The sequence below is a fragment of the Rissa tridactyla genome, chromosome 1 (assembly GCF_028500815.1).
Source record: "Rissa tridactyla isolate bRisTri1 chromosome 1, bRisTri1.patW.cur.20221130, whole genome shotgun sequence".
In the NCBI taxonomy this organism is placed as follows: domain Eukaryota; kingdom Metazoa; phylum Chordata; class Aves; order Charadriiformes; family Laridae; genus Rissa; species Rissa tridactyla.
The window spans coordinates 108,319,171-108,336,828 of NC_071466.1; positions in this window are offsets into that span (position 1 = coordinate 108,319,171).

Genomic DNA, 17,658 nt, shown 5'->3' on the forward strand with positions numbered 1-17,658 from the left:
ATCTGAAACAACACTTTAAATGCCAAGCTCAGGTTTTATACTAATAATTTTATTCCTCTTTTTTGGTCTCAAGCGTACCAAAGTTGACAATATTTCATGCTTTGTAAATGCTTAGAATATTTTGGAGAAACCTAGAGGTACTGAAAGAACCAATTCAAGACTATTACAAGAGGATTTGCAATCAACTATGGCCTTTATTTTCCATGCATTCCTGGAAATTAGTTTGGAACCTGTAATGCAAACAGACTTGCTTCCAATTAACTATGCTCAGTTGTTATTCGCTGACCTCAAAAATAAATTATATTAGCATAAGTAAATATTCCCCTCTTCTCAGCACATACTCTATAAGTTTGGGTTTTTTCTTCCAATTAATTAATTTTATTAGTGTTTATGCAATAAAAACTTGGGAAGGCATATGAACAAACTCTTTGCTCAACATTTATATATTTCTGATTTTACTTCCCTGATGCACACCCCTTATATCGCAGCATATTTGTTCAGATTTTGCTTTTTTTTTTCCTAACACAAAACTCAGAAATTACGCACACACCTTCAGACAGCCTACAGCAATTTTGACACAAAACTGATAGACAGTCATTTCCTAAGCAGAATAAATTAGAGTAAGTGTAAATATATACAGGAATTTACTGTCACTTACCTGTTCTCCAAAGCTGAATCCACACTGTTTCATTACTATTCTTGAGATTTCTCTTCAGGCTTCCACATCTTGAATCATTTTGATGCATATCCAAGCTTTTAACTTGACTGAACCTTAATTCTTCTCCAACCTCAATAGATAAAGGCAAAAAAAAAAAACACTTTAAAGGTAAGCACAGAGGGCACAGAGAAGAGTATACTAAATCCTTTCAAAGTCATACATACGAGGGCCAACAATCCATTTTCCTAAAAATACGATCCCTTACTTAATCCAATTTTTCCCCTTGTTTACATATGAAAAAAGGTGGATAACTAGCCAAGGAAAAGGGGAAACTTTGTAGTGCACAGTGCTGGTGTGCAACCACACATTAACTCTTGCTTACATGATATCATTCAACATGAGGAAATCCTGGGCAGGTTTCACTTCACTGAGTCTCAGATTTTTAACAGTAGAGACATCTCCATTTAAGATAGTCATCTACGTTCACTTTAGAAAATGGAAAAATGTAACCTCTGGGCACAATCTATCTAACTCTAAATAAATGGCTGAAACAGGTCATATGAATCATGGTCTATTTTTCTTCACTGACTATAAAAACAGCCTGTGATAACTCGCCTGATATAGTCTTTTCACTGTAGACATATAACATCAGGGAAAAAATACATAAATCAAACTTCTGACCACTCTTAACAAAAGCCATGGAAATATATGGAATAACGGTCCACTATTACACAATCAAAAGGGAAGCAATGACATTGCATTAAAGCCACCTGAAAATACAAAAAGGTACTATAATCAGCTTATCAAAAAGGTACTTACAGTCAACTCTGCCAGGTTATTATTTTCAAAGAATAACATTCATGTTGTTTTTTAGATATAATTACTACAAATTATCTACAGAAAGAAAAAGTTGTAGATTTCATTCCAGCTAACTACCCAACTCATAAATACTTAACTAAGTGTACTACAGACAAAAAAAAGGTGTTTACTTCAGTAGAACCCATTTCCTATGTTACGAGCTTCTAAAATTCTAAAAAATCAGCTTTTCTCTTTGTACATATTTGCTTCATTTGAGACACACTTACAGAATTAGTGAAAGTATTTCCTCATAGATCTAGCTACAAATGTAATGGTAATGTATGACTTTCTCCTATTTTTCATAAATATGTTACTTTACTCAGGACACATCTGACTTATACTGTTTCTTTGCCTATACTCCACAGTCCTTACTCGGATGCATAAATAAGAATACATCCAAAGATGTCTATCCACTGCAGGCAAACCCAGCAGTTCCTGAGTTTATCAATAAAAACAGACTTAAGCAAAGACTAAGGTAATTTTCTGAATAAGATTATACAGGAAGATTTAACCAGCTCAAATAAACCAAGTTAAACATTAAGAAAATAACAAGGGAGCAGTGAACATTACTATTATACAATTGAATTTTCTGTATGGCTATTATGTTCAGATACTACAAACAGTTATTCGAGGACTTAATTCTGAAAAGTATTATTTATGCACATCTTTCTATTGATTTGAATAAGCCTACTCATGTGAGCTAAACATAATATAGGGTCTCTGTTTTACATTCAATGTACTTGATTTCATGCTCTAATAACATTGCTGATTTATTTCTTCCATTAAGTAATCCTCTTGACTTTCTGTAATAATTAAATTGTAAGTTGTTTTCCAGAAGACATGAAAGTGAAGCTGTTGCAGAAAGGAGTAGGAAAAAAACCTGGTCATTATACTTGTGTATCAAAGACTTTATTAATTTACCACAGACACTTTCTTTTAAAATGAAGAATTAAGACATTCAACAGCTGTACTTGCAGAGATAAACAAATTTATCAAACATCAAGTCTTTCTGCTAGCTTTATTTAAAAGAGATTAATAAGTCTGTTTCGTTTAATTCCCAGTCACATGCTTATCATTTGATGATGCTCCTTTGTGGTGTTCTACTGAGGTATTAAAAAAAGATTCTTGCTAGCAGTCTTACAGGCTGCTGACTATATATACACATTTTCACACCTACGTACTGTAATAATTTAGTAATAGGAATTAATTTCATGATGCCCCGCATAACAGCACTTCAGATTTGAGAATGAAAAGTAATTACATAGCCATTCAACAACACTTTGTTTCTATTCAAACACAGTGTAACTTTGAATTCTGATGCTAGCTTAAGAGAACGATTTACATCCAAATTTCTTCCCTGCAAGTGATTTACCAGAAATGAAGTCTCTTTGTTTCTTACCCCTCCTCCAGTTTCTGAATTGCATATATTTGTAGAGTTTCACACATTCTGTTCTTTTAATCTGTGCAATTTTTCTGGTGCTTCAGGATGCACTGTGATTCATCGGAAACCTTTCAAGGCCATAACCAAGCTAGTTATGTTCTTGAATTGACTTCTCTCATACCTATCCAAAATTAAATCCCTGACCACAAAAGAGCCCCTCTTCTCTCAAACAGTGCTCCATTCAGGTGTAAAAATCCCATTCTTTTTATTTTCTAATAACAGTAAGAGCTGAAACATCCTAACTGAAGCTATTTTCATCAAGAAAAAAGGTATCCTACCATTCTCTAAACAAAAATTAAAGGCAAATATAGGAAGACCTTAAAAAGAACATTATTTTTAAATTTCTGTTGCACCTGAAGGGTCAAAATCAAGGATTGATACACAAAGACAAGAGAAATGAAAAAAAAAAAATTGTGCTTCTGTATATATACTTATAACTTCATTGTATTTCTCATTCTTAACCCTGATATCAAATTCCAGCCAATATCTCCATTTACTTTTCTTTCTTCCCTAGTATAAAAACAAACAAACAAACAAACAAAAAAAGCAAAACCACAAAACCAGTAGTAAACTAACAAGAAAAAATGAAATTAAATCAGAGAGGTTTTTATACTTATTCAGCAATAATCATTCTGGAGATGGCAGACTGTATTTCTCTGATCATTATGTTTTCTGGATTACTTTAAGGAGAGACCATGTATATGTATGCCTGCTGAAGTAACAAGAAGTTAAAAATTTGGATATTTATGCAAACCTACTAATTATCAGAATACGCAATTTAGTTGTGCCCTCACTATGCACTGTATGTGCTGTTTCCTAGATAGGTGTTATGTCTCCTACACAGAAAGGCTTATATCTAAAATCAAAAGGATGCATCTGAGCATTCTTAGACCAAGAAGCTCCTTTAAGAAAGTAGAAGGCATGAAAAGGGACTGTGAGCAAAGAACCCACAGCCCACAGAGAGACCAGAAGGTGCCTCAGAAGTACAGGCAGCAGGTATGCAGAAAAGCCCCAGTCACTATGAAAAATGGACACATTTTTGGAGAATTTTACGGAATTCATTTACAGTTTTAACAGCTGTGGGAAGCTGCTGGTTTGAGAGTAAGCACAATAAAATATCCACTGCACATAATGGGTAGGAGGACAATTTTCTTATTAATACTCTTATTTAAAACCCATTGCACTTATCGTATTTCAGAAATTACCTTATTCCTCTGTTTTTCATAAAAACCTAGCAATAAATTTTGAAGTCTTTTGGAGTGCTAACTTTAAGGAAGAGGTAGCAGCTGCACCACCCATTAAGCTTACTAAGAGAGGAGAATGAGACAACAGAGTTGTTCTCTTTTCCACCTTTCCTTCTCATCTTCTTTCCTTTTCTTTTTCCTTCCCAACTATTCTCCCTTCCTTTTGAAAACAGATGTAAATTCTTCTCCTGGAGCTGAACCAGTCAGACATATGATTCAAATATAATATTCAGTAAAGGAAAACTAGTATTTTTTTCACATCATGGTGGTAATGAGCCCACTTTTTTCCCATTAATTATGTGGAAGCATGCAAGCATGCTAGTGTCAAAATCCCCATGGTCTCCCATGGCCAAAGGAAACAAAACACTACTCTCTTATATGCACCACTGTACGTAACAGCAATTTATACAGCAGGCATTACTTTTTATTTAGCCTGTTGCCTCATATTCCTGCCTAAAATTATGAAGGATCTCAGCAAATTTCTCAGTTTTTCAGCACAATTTGCTCCTAACCCCATATCACTGAAAGTTAATCCACTGTCAAGGGCAAATTCTGCCTGACTGCAGAGTTTTGTTGTGGTTCTTTTTTTTTTTTTTTTTAATTTGTGCTCACTTCTCCCTCTCTCCTTTTAATCTCTCTCTTTGGAATAAGAGATGCAGTACTACTTGCTGAGAAACTTCTAAACTTTGTATTGCCCTGACACAAGTCTTTTCTCTGAAAGTTAACAGAATTTCATCAAACTTGACTGTATCAGAAGCAGTTTAACTTTTAAACAAAAAAGGAAAAATAAAGTTTCTCATCCTGTTTAGTGTAGTGAGTGTTCAGCTGAGCTCAAGAAGGCCAGTAAGATGTGAGGAGCTATCAGTAACTGAGGACAAAAGAAAAAAAAATCCCAACAATGCTAGTATCAAAATCCATGGAGCACAACATCCCCTACCATCAATGCTGCACATAGTTCTGGTCATTTCCTCCCAAAACAGGCCAAGTAGAAAATGGAAAAAGAAAAAAAAAAAGAGAGGGTGGAGAAGGGAAATGGAACGGACAGACACAGAACAGCTTCTGTATTCAGAAATGATTCAACAAATTACGATTTTTCCTTTGGAGGAAAAAAAAAAGCGACTGTAGTAGGATTAAACAGATGCCTAGAACATCACGGCAAACATAAAGTTAAACAGTGAACAATTATTCCTTATTTTTCATAGCACGAAGAAACTCATGATACACAGTCAGCAATTCAAAATCATTGGAAGGAATTACATTCTCCACACAAAATGTGATTAAATAGTGAAACTCACAAGAGACCGAAAGTATAAATGAATTCATAAGAAGACGAGATAAGTTCATGGAAAAGATATCAATTTACAGCCACTAAATACAGTGGTTTGATGTAGCCTCTGGCTAATAAAGTCATTAATCTGCTCATTGCTAGAAACTGAAAGGGGGAAGGGCTTCTCTTCTTTACTCTGGTATTACATTCTTTGCCTGGCATCTGCAATTGGATGTTACTGGGGACAAGTAAATGGGCTAGATGGACAATCATCAGACAGTTATCTCCCTCACTATGGCAATTCCAAGCTTAAAAGAAAAACTATACTTGCAGCAAATACTTCATTTTCAAAACTGCTGCAGAATAATTTCACAATAAATTATTTGTAAAAATAAGCAGTTATGAATGCTCATCTGAAGTACAGTATTTCAATGATCAATACTCATCAGGGCAAAATGTTTTCAATATTTTGAATGCAGAACAAATAGAGGGCAATATATATTGTCCTCCACTATATCAGACATGAAAGGACTCTAAGTAAACTACACTAATAAAATCACTGAATTATTTTAACCTTTTATGAAAGTATTTGGTATTGGTCTACAAATCAGATTACAAAACTGAAAATCATTTGACACCAAATGGTAATTCTACAATGTCTCACACTAATCATTATCCCCCAAATTAAAAACAAAAACAAAAACAAACAAAAAAAACCAACAAAAAACAACAACCTAATCAACCAAGAGAAATTGTCATCTGTCCTAGGTTTTGGAATAGAGAGTTGCTGAGTTCGCCTGCTAACAAAGTGAGATTTTGTTTTCTTGATTAGCCAATGACAATTCAATTACTAAAAAAAAATTAAAAGTTGTAAAGCAAATAAATACGAGTTAATTATATTAGAGAGACTTGTAATAACAGAGTCCACCTACAGTTTCCCTCGCATTTCTACAATATCCAGCACCTGTGTTCTTCCTGAATACACAATATTGAAAACCAACTGCAGAATCTGAATATTATAATTTACTTCAATTCTTTAAGGGTTTTGTTTTTGGTAAATTTTTCCTATCTTTAATGTTAATTTTATTCCTTGGTACAGTAAATTGATTGTTGTAATGAGTAAGATGTAATGCAAACTGTGGTTGAAGCTGAGTAGCAGCTTTTGCTCAAAACATAGCTTATTTTGCCTGACAGCAACAACAGCTGAAGTTACGCATCAAATATCTTCTTCACCTTACTAACTGTGGCAGATGTGGCAGACAGTGGCAGATTCATTTCATATTCAACATAATAGCATAATATTATCTTTCCATCATCAGGGAGGACCATCCTTGAATTACACCATTATGAAGGGAAAAAAGCTTGTACAATGCACCTTTGGTAGAACATAGAGGACTCTTTAAGAAGCTAAAAGACAGCTGACCCCCCCTGCTGAGATGCATGGATGTATGAGATAGGACTGAACCCAAGGACTCAAATCTCAGTACAACGTTTTGCACTTCATGATGAAAAGCAATGTCTCAAGCAGAGAATTTGTCTATTTCCCTGGGACGAAATGAGGTCTTGTCATTGCATGATTTAAAGGACATGATTTTTTTTCTATTTTCTTGATACTGAAAGACTTATAGGACTTTCTTATTACTTCGTGGTTGTGAAACAGAGGGCTTTTGTCTTACTCAAAAAATTGTCTCTCTGGTCTCTTTTTGTCTAGGATGATTCCTATTACACCAGTCTTTAACAGAACCTCTGTATTAGTTTGGAATTACCATCCCTTTGACTTTCGCAGCAACAGGGAGTGTAAAGTGAGCAGAGACAGATTTTCAAGAAGTCCAAAAAGACAAAAAAAAACATTTTAAAAAATCACTAACTAAATGTAGTTGAAGTCTTTAAACTATTCCACCCTCAGAAATGTGCTTTTCAACGAGCATTCCAACTACAGGGAGCACATTTGTTTCCACATTTGTTTTAGCTCCAAATAGAGCTAGCCAAAAAAATATCATGCATCTTGCTCTACCTAATAAAACCTGTTGATTCACCAGAGATAAGAGCTTCCTCTAAACCAGTCTGGTTTTGGTCACATTCAGAGAAACCCAAAAAGGTTTCAGTCACTCCCACAGAACCACAGAATCACAGAATGGTAGGGGCTGGAAGGGACCTCTGGAGATCATCTGGTCCAACCGCCCTGCCAAAGCAGGGTCACCTAGGGCAGGTTGCACAGGAACGTGCCCACGCGGATTTTGAATGTCTCAAGAGACAGAGACTCCACCACCTCTCTGGGCAGCCTGTGCCAGTGCTCTGCCACCCTCAAAGTAAAGAAGTTCCTCCTCATGTTTAGGTGGAATTTCCTATGCTCAAGTTTGTGCCCATTACCTCATGTCACTGGGCACCACTGAAAAGAGTCTGGCCCCATCCTCCTGACACCCACCCTTTAACTATTTATAAGCATTGATAAGATCCCCCTCAGTCTTCTCTTCTCCAAACTAAAAAGACCCAAATCCCTCAGTCTTTGCTCATAAGAGAGATGTTAATTTATATTTTTTTTTCCTAGTAATCCAGCCGTGACCTGCTGAAGACCCCAAGTTGCTCTGAACTCCTAATCATTTTGTCCGCCATGCTGAGTAGTACCCACAAGCCTGACAAAGGGCTAATTACCTCTGGATGCCCCAAAGATCTTCAGTGGTCAAAGACACTGAAAATTCCGTATTGCATGGCTCCAGGACAGCCTCTCTCATAGGCCTGCCTGAAGCAAAGGTTTTTGGCTTTTCACTGATAGTTCCAAAAAACTGTGGAGTTGAGATGGGAAGAAGATCATTCAAATTGGTAGAAAAATACATCAAAATTATCACACAATTCCTGGAAAATGAAATGCTTTTTTTCTGTCCACCTCTTGTCCTTGTGATGCATCATCACATGCATGCATACATTCAATCAAGTGTTCATACCGGTCAATCAGCATCTGGCTTTAAAGTATCAACATCCTAAAGCCATACAGGAAGAAAATATTGAATAATAATGGCTTATCAGTATTGTAAGAAATAATTTCCCTGTCTGTATCTTGTACATACACTGCTGTTACTTTATTTTCTGGTTCCTTGCTTTCCTTCCTTCATAAATAATTTTCATAGTGAAATGATTTTCTGGTCAAGTTTCATCACAACATGTCATGTCAAATCAGGGACACAAATGCTAACCACAAGAAACAGTAATTCTGGATAATATATCATCTCCTTTTAAAACTGAAATTCAAGACAGCAAGTAAAATTCTGTGAGTTTTTGGCAAACTAAGAGCTGTTGCTTTTAGAGGAGCCAGAATTTCACCCTGTTTGGTTAGAGGCATACTTATTAGAATCACAAAGTAGACTATGATAAACATAACTTGTTCTGTAAATGGAGAGTCTAAACAACAGTTAGCAAATTTTAATGGCAATAAATAGTACTTCACATCTTATTGTTCTGAATTGTTTCTCCCCCCCCACTTATCCTCCCTCTCTACTCTGCCCTGCTGAGGCCACATACAGACTACTGTGTCCAGTTCTGGGCTTTCCAGTTCGACAAAGACAGGGAACTACTGGAGAGAGTCGTCCAGCGGAGGGCTACAAAGATGATCAAGGGACTGGAGCACCTCTCTTACGAAGAAAGGCTGAGAGACCTGGGTCTGTTTAGCCTGGAGAAGAGAAGACTAAAAGGGGATCTCATCAATGCTTATAAATATCTAAAGGATGGGTGTCAAGAGGATGGGGCCAGACCCTTTTCAGTGATGCCCAGCAATAGGACAAGAGGCAATGGGCACAAACTGTAACACATGAAATTCGATCTGAACACAAGGAAAAATGTTTTTACTTTGAGGGTGACAGAGCACTGGAACAGGCTGCCCAGAGAGGTTGTGGAGTCTCCTTTTCTGGAGATATTCAAAACCCACCTGGATGCGTTCCTGTCCAGCCTTCTCTAGGTGAAACTGCTTTGGAAGGAGACTAGATGATATCTGAAGGTCCCTTCCAACCCTTACCATTCTGTGATTCTCAGTTGCCTCCAAGAATTTCCAAATACATCAACTAAACTAATAAATGAAATACAGGTCCAAATTCATGTAAGGAATTTGAATTTGCCCTAACATGTAAACTACTCACCATCCACTACATTGCAACACAGTGCTCTGTTAAAGTCAATTTTCCCTGTTTAAGAATAAAAACATGAATAAAGCCTGAGCATCATGGAAGTAAGAAAGGAAGTTTATCAGACTTTCATACTATCTCCTAATCTTGAAAGTCTTTTGACGCGTCCTCTTTTTCTTAACCTTATACGGAAACTAACTTAACTTGCCATCTAGTCTAAGCTATTATGTCCACAGCAGAAAAAAACAACATCCTTTTTTCAGGAAGTCATTATCAACAGGAGGGATTAAAGCTTTTTAGCTAGCTTAAGAAAATATAGAGATTTTAAAAAGAATAAAATAATAACAAATATATAAATATATATATGTATGTATGTAAATATATATCTTTTCCTGCTCCCTGAAAGTGATTCTTCTGACCCAGTACAGAAAGATGGTATGGAGCGGTTCAAGGAACTAGATACAAAGACATTTTGCCTAAAAATGTGTTATCTATCTAACATAAGCAGAAAAAGAGCAGAGCAGTGCAGTCATGAAATATCATGGTTTGGAGAACAAAGTAGTAAAAATTTCAGGAAAGTCATTCAAATACAGAAGTGAAATATCTGTGTATATAATTAAATAACATGAAGAAAGAACTGGAAGAAGCCCCAACTATACAATACATCCCTGTCACCAGGGATGAAAGTAAATGATACCACTTCAAAAAAATGCCATTTGTTTTCCTTTTAAAAAAACACCCATATCCCAGGATATGTCTGTGGGAGTCCATTAAGTCTGCGGTTGCTTTGTATATGCACATAAACATACAGGAATAAAACCAAAAAACTTGGCATGTATTTAGTACTATGACTGGTTTTTATAAAGACAGTAAATCCTTCGAAGGCACAGACAAACTAGGTTTCAAAGTGTTCCTTCATTTAAATTTTACTTAGTTTACATTGAATTCATATCAGACACACACACAAAAAAAAAAACAAAACAAAAAAAAAACCACAACGAAAACAAATAGGTACATTCTGGTACTTTATAACCATCACTTTAAACTGCATTTCCCCATGCTTGGTCAAGGATATGGGTGGAACTGAAAGCCCAGGTTGCACAAATAGGATATTGCTACTATTACAGATGTACTTAATACCAAACTTGATCTATTTCGGTCCAAGACAAGCACTGGGTTTTCAAGCAAGCCTTTCATACAACCCAGAAAGTAACATTCATAAAAAACACAAAGGCCTGACAGCAAGGAAGTACAATTAGTTCTGCTTCTCCTACAACCCATTATATATGTTCCTCTTTAGATAGAGATATCTCTCCTGCTAAAGTTAGATCTGAACCAGAACATACAGAGAGTAAGTTAAAGGATAAAATTTATTTATGTTCTAACTAAGTAAAAGTCACTACCAAATTAATTTAATCCATTTTTCCCATTTAACCAGACACATTTGGAGTTGTTACTGACATTTACAAAACATTCAGTGAACTAAAATTTACCAGTCAAACTTCTAAGTCCAGGCTGAGGAGGAAACTACATACTCTATGTGTTACGGCTATGCTAGTCCTAATTTGAGCGGTCTGCAATATTAAACTAATGATGTATTTTTCTTGACCATCCTACCTAAGGTGTTACACTTTCAACTTTTAGTTACAGTGGAATCTTAACATATTAGCTCCATGTCAGAGAAAGTGAGTAGTGGTAAGTGATATGGGGAAATAGCAAAAAAAATGTCTTAAGGCCATGCATCTTCTTAGCAATTGCCATGAAAAAATTAGGCTTTGTTAACAGTGAAATTACTGTTGAGTGGTGCCCATTTGATGGCTGAATGTTCAAATCAAACCCTTAATGGTAATTAGCAGGCCACTCAAGCAGGTAAATGAACTCACTCCACCCACCCTTCCATTTTCAAGAAAGTATTAAAAAAGGAAAGGAAAAAAATCGCTAAGACTGTATTAGAAAAACTCCCTTCCTCCCTTTCCCATCCCACTCATTCTAATTACTTTGTATTTTTATGCAAGGTAGAATTGGTAAGCACTCCTATTTTCAGAGAGAGCTTTTTAACAATATAGAATTTCTCCTCTTTTATGGAATTTCAGGTAATCAATTGCTCAGTCAGTTTTAAAGGCTAGACATAATAAAATCCTATAGTTGCTCCCAAGTAAGAAAAGACAATGTCTCAGTTCTCAATAGCAACAACAGAAAACATAATATAGTATTTAAAAAAAATAAACAAAACAATCAGCCTTTTTTGCTAGGAGTAGATAAATTCTGCATTCCTTGACAGCCATGACACATTATGGTCATCTGGGCTATGCATGTTAGCAAACTAGCATTACATTAATTTTATCTGTAGTAATAATACATGACAAGACCACAGGCTTGGAAGCATGTTCTGAAATAAATATTTTCCCTCAAGTTTTATGATGGAACAATATTTTCATTTTATGTCTGAAGGGTGAGGTGAAATGTCCCAAAGATATATACATTCTATAGGAGAAGGGAAGTTTCTTTCTCTTTCCCATATGTTTTCATTCCCAGTGCCTTCAAAACAGAAGAATGAGGTATTGCCCGAGATGTTCCATGAGAGGAAAAAACTATTTAGTGAGTTTAGCCCGTTTTAAAAGCTTCATGAAATAGGGACTAATTACAACTGCTCTGAAAAGTTATATCTTCTAGAACATAAAAGGTATCTCGAGATTCTGAATACTAAAAATTTTAAGTACTTTTAATCATATAGTTAAAAACAGTAAAATGAAAAAAACAGAGGCTGTGTAGATGTGTTCCTCGCTGCAGGAAAGTTCAGAGCAGCTGTAGCATAATGAAAAGCATTTAACTCCTACTGGACGAGTTTTCTTGAGAACTGATGTTTTTTCTCTCACTCTCACTTGAAGATAATTCACTGTATCAATAATCCTTTTAAGATGAAAAAGAAAATAGAAGTTTGCAATGGAAAACTTTCAAATCAGTATCAGAAAAATATTTTTGCATATACCACCCTTTATTTCAAAGGAATTTCTCATTTTTACATCAGTTAATTTTAAATATTTTATGGAAATTTACTGTCTTCAAAAAATAAGTAAATAACCCTAAGTTATTTTCTGAACAAGTGTTTATCAAGCTTTAATATTTAGTTAGGTTGACAGGTAGATATACACCAATTTGCCTGTGTACTCACATATTTGCGGATGTGTGTTTAGGAGATATAGAGTGTCTCAGATTGAAAGTCAGTATACAGCACTGAAACACAAAATTAAACAGCACAGAGAATCTGAAAAGGCCAACTTTAGCCCCTTCTTACTCTAAGTGAATAAAATAAACCTTGCATACACTTCCCAGTCATTCTTCCCACAGGCCCTACTGTAGTCTAGGCTCTGTATAGTTATTCTTTGTTCCTAATACAAAATGAAAAACACAGTCAAATTTCACATATTTTGCAGTTTAATGCCTATTTTAAGATTCTTACACACATAATTTTGTATTGTATGTATATTTCACCTTCTGAATTCAATGAGCTTTCTTATGGAGTATTGGTTTTCCAAACCTATTTTGAGTCAAATGATCAAGAGTCAAGCAAGGTTATTCCCAACAAATCATACAGCCACTGATCCTGAACAAAACCCCACTTCAGTGAAAACTATCAGAGATATGTAAAAGACAGAAAGAAAAAGAGCACAGTTTGTATGGAAATTTCCATCTTTTAGGTGGGTCTATAAACCTCAAGTGGAATACTTCTCTATTTTTGTTGCAGTAAGGCACATTATAATGGTAAGAAATAAATATGTGATTGCTCTAGAAAGAAAATAGAGAGAATAAGATGGCTTAAAGTCAGAATTTATGCACGTGGCTAACTGAAATAAGATAAGTTGTTCACTTCCAATGTCCTTACTGACATTGAACTTTTTTTACTCTTTTTTTTTTAAATATATACTTTAACTATTAGTCTACCAAAAAAAAAAAGTGTGTGCAGTTTTTCTAGTTGAACATGGTAGATTAAAAACATCCATGTCTTAAACACAGCTTTTGATACGAAAGGTAGTACTGGCATTAACACAGAGCACTTTTTGCAGGTTGCCATAAAAATAAATTTACTGGCTCACCCATCATGCCATGGTATAACTGAATAAATTCTTCTATTTACATGGATAATATAGGTCAGTGAATTTGTCAGATGATTTGAAATCTGTGTCTAAGGAGGCTGATGATCCCTTTGCAACTTCCATTTTCAGTGAACACTGGTAGCAGAGTTCACTGCTCAGCTGAATTACCACTGATATGCGTGGAAGTACCTTTCGATTCACACCACCAATCCTGACCAAGACCTTGTCTGGAGAGAATTCTTGGTAGTTCTCTCTCACCAGTAGCCACCAGTGCATTTGATGTCCAGACAAAATGAACACATTGAGAAATGAACAAAGGAAAAAGGCATTTCTCCATCTATTTTTATATTTAGAATCCAAACTGGTACAAGTTAAAGAGTAGTCACAACACCAACTTATTTAAATAATATTATCTAATAAATTTTGGAGGCCTAAAAGCTGCATGCACAAACCATGAAGCAGCAGCTGAAGCAAGCAAGAGAGTATGGTATCTTCTTGGCTGAAAAAAAACACTGTGATAAGACAAGCTTGAGCAGATACAGAGTTTGCTTTCCCATTACTCTTAAAAATCTTCCGAAAGTGATTCACTGAGATGTCATCACTTTCAGCTAGGAAAGCAGAGCTGATGGGAGTGGGATATACCAGCAAAATCAGCAGTGGTTCAAGTAGCCTAAAGGCAAATGGCTTCTTTCACACGTGTGTAAAGAATAATGCACAAGCAAAGACCTGAAAGGAAGACCACAACTCTTCACCTATTTAAAATAAAACTGCTATCAATAATTGATCCATTAAAACAGATTTTCAGCATTCATGTCCTTTTCCCATTTGGTTTGCAATAAATCCTTTGCTATTTTATGTGAAAGAGATATGATCTGAACTTAAACCAATACAAACATCAAAAACTGTCTTTCACCTGAGTCATTTCCAACCATATGATTCTGTAGTTGACAGAACAGTTAATATAACTAAATCTAGTATTTTCTTCTTGAAGATCAAGATTACTTATGTAAAATTATATTGAAAAATATTTAAGAAATCAGCTTTTATGGATCTTTAACGTGGGATAAAGTACGGCTAATATTTCCTTCACGCATTTGCAAGTAAAACAAATCAAATCAGACCAGAATCCAAACCAAAATTAAGTAGTAGTAAACGTTAGTTACAAGGATATGTCAAAATGGGAAAGTGGGAAAGAAAGTTAGGAAGAACAGGGAAATGCAGCGTACCTCACAATGCTTTAAACGTGTTAACTAACTTCATTTTTATGAAAGCATGTGAACTATCCCTTTCAGATTTCCATAACAAAAAAATTTCAAATAACTTAAAATGGCAAACAACACATGCACCAAAAAGTTCAGAGGAAAATAAAACTTGCTTCATTTTACAATGTCAGTTCATTGGTAGAAAAGCCTCTGAAGTAGCAGAGCATAAATGAGCTGTAGAGGGGACACCTGCAGAAACTCTGGAAATAGGAAACCTTAATCCAATACAGAAAGCTGTTGGTAGGACCCCTGGCTTCACCAAATCATTTTTAAAGCAGGCCGAAGTATAGTATGAACACCTTTCACTGTGACAGTTATATTTCCATTGCACTTATCTGCTGAAATCAGCTAAGTCAGAATCAGTGGAAAAGGACCTGGGAGGTGTCAGTTGACACTGCCTGAATATGAGCTAGCAGCATGCCCGGGTGGCCAAGAAGGACAATAGCATCCTTGCCTGTATCAGGAATAGTGCAGCCAGCAGGACTGGGCAAGTGATTGTCCCCCTCTACTCGGCACTGGTGAGGCTACACCTCGAATACTGTGTTCAGTTTTGGGCCCCTCATTACAAGTAAGACATTGGGGTGCTGGAGTGCATCCAAGAAAAGGCAACAAAGCTGGTGAAGGATAGAGAAAACAAAGTCCAATGAGGAGCCTGAGGGGCTCAGGAGGGTCTCCTGAGCCTGAATGAAAACCCCAACTGAGGGAACTGGGGTTGTTTAGCCTGGAGAAAAGGAGGCTGAGGGGAGACCTTATCGCTCTCCACAACTACCTGAAAGGAGGTTGTATCGAGGTTGGGTGTCAGTCTCTTTTCCCAAGTAGCAAGTGATAGGATGACAGGAAATGGCCTCAAGTTTCACCAGGGGAGGGTTAGATTGGATATTAGGAAAAATTTCTTTACTGAAAGGGTTATCAAGCATTGGATCAGGCTGCCCAGGGAAGTGGTTAAGTCACCATATCTGGAGGTGTTTAAAAGATGTGTAGATATGGCACCTAGGGACATGGTTTGGTGGTGGACTTGGCAGTGCTACATTAACAGTTAGACTTGATGATCTTAAAGGATTTTTTCAACCTAAATGGTTCTATGATCCTATGATTCTAAGCCACAGTCTTTTGAGGATTCAACAAAATTGAAGCTAACAGAAAAAGCCCACAAAATTCTGCTACATGTTCTCCATCCTCTTTGCCTGCAGCAGTAACAAGTAACATTAGGTCTTTAAGACCTTACCATGTATTCTTTTTTGGAGAATGGATGAAAGAGTTAGGCAACAAAATACCACTGAGATTTTCTACAAACAGGCATGTCTCACCCTTGCTAAAACAAATTAATTTCTAGCACTGTGTTGTTTCCTGCTCAATCCAGTACCTTGGGGAGGAATCAGACCTGATACAGACCCTGCCTCTTTACAGAGTATCACTGAACTGAGCCTTTGGGGCACTTTCATAGTGCAATTTCTAGCCAAGGTGCAGGTAACGGGTGGAAGAAGGGACAGTATGGAGTAATCCAGCTTGCTTATCAACTCACCCATTGCAGAGTAGCTAGGGACAGGGTAGAGTACTATAAGACTTCCCTTCCTCCTTGCGTTAGTTTTTCACAGGGAAAGAATGATTGCTGCTGCTACTACAACTTCATAACTCTTCCAATTGCTGTTATTGTTTCTATGGAAGAACATGACAAAACATTAGTTATTCTAGATAGAAAGGGGAGAAAAACCTGAAAGGTAAAGGAAAGTCTCACGTTTATAACTGCACAAGAAAATTACTTTTCCTTTTACCAGTTTGACTCTCAAATTGAGAGAGGGTGAAAAAAAAACAAAACAAAACAAACAGCTTTGATTTACCTCTTCCACACATTTTTATTTTTTTAAAAAATAGTTACTTTTTTTTCTGTTTGGCTTTTGGGTTTCTTTTTTTTTTTGTTCGTTTAGAGATTTCATTTTGGAGAAAATATAACAAATGAAAAGTAAGCATCAGCTGGGGAGGCAGACTACATTTTTTTTTTCTTTATCCAGTAACCTGGGGCTTCTGGTGTTCACCTAGCTATCTCCACTCTTGGAGGAAATATGATTCCATATCCTTCATGTTCCTGGAGGATTCCCAAACCATAAGGCTACAGGGGATTTCAGCCTAAGCGTGGTGTAAGTCATTACCCAGTTGAGCCTAAGTATTGAATACAACAGTAACTGCAGCAGAGACTCCTACCCAGACCTTCTCATCTCCTAGGAACATGTACAATGGTATGGGAAATAAAGCTCACTTTATCTAGCAAAATTACATTTTTAGTGTTGTGGGAATTTGGTGGATAACAGGTTAGCAACGCTGATGATCACTTATCTCCTGTGCAAACCCTGTAAGGGGGAGAGCTTACAGGCCAATGTGAAAAACAGAGGAAGGAGAAAGTCTTGTGGTGGCAGGATGGCCCTAATTTGTCTCAAAGTTGCAGAAGCAAAGGAATAAGCAGATAAAGAGCTTCAGTGCAGAATTGTGAAGTCCATCGTGCCCAGAGATCTTTTCCTTAATTATCCGCGAAATGAATATTAAAGTTGACACCCTTAAGGATGATAATGAGCAAAAAGGAGAACAAGTTAAACATATATGACTATAGCATACACCTCTCCACCCAAATCATGCTAAAATGTCACCCCAGGGATGGGATCAGATAACATTAAGATATAAGGGGCAAAACAGAGGGTATCTGGATATACTCACACACCTACACACATAC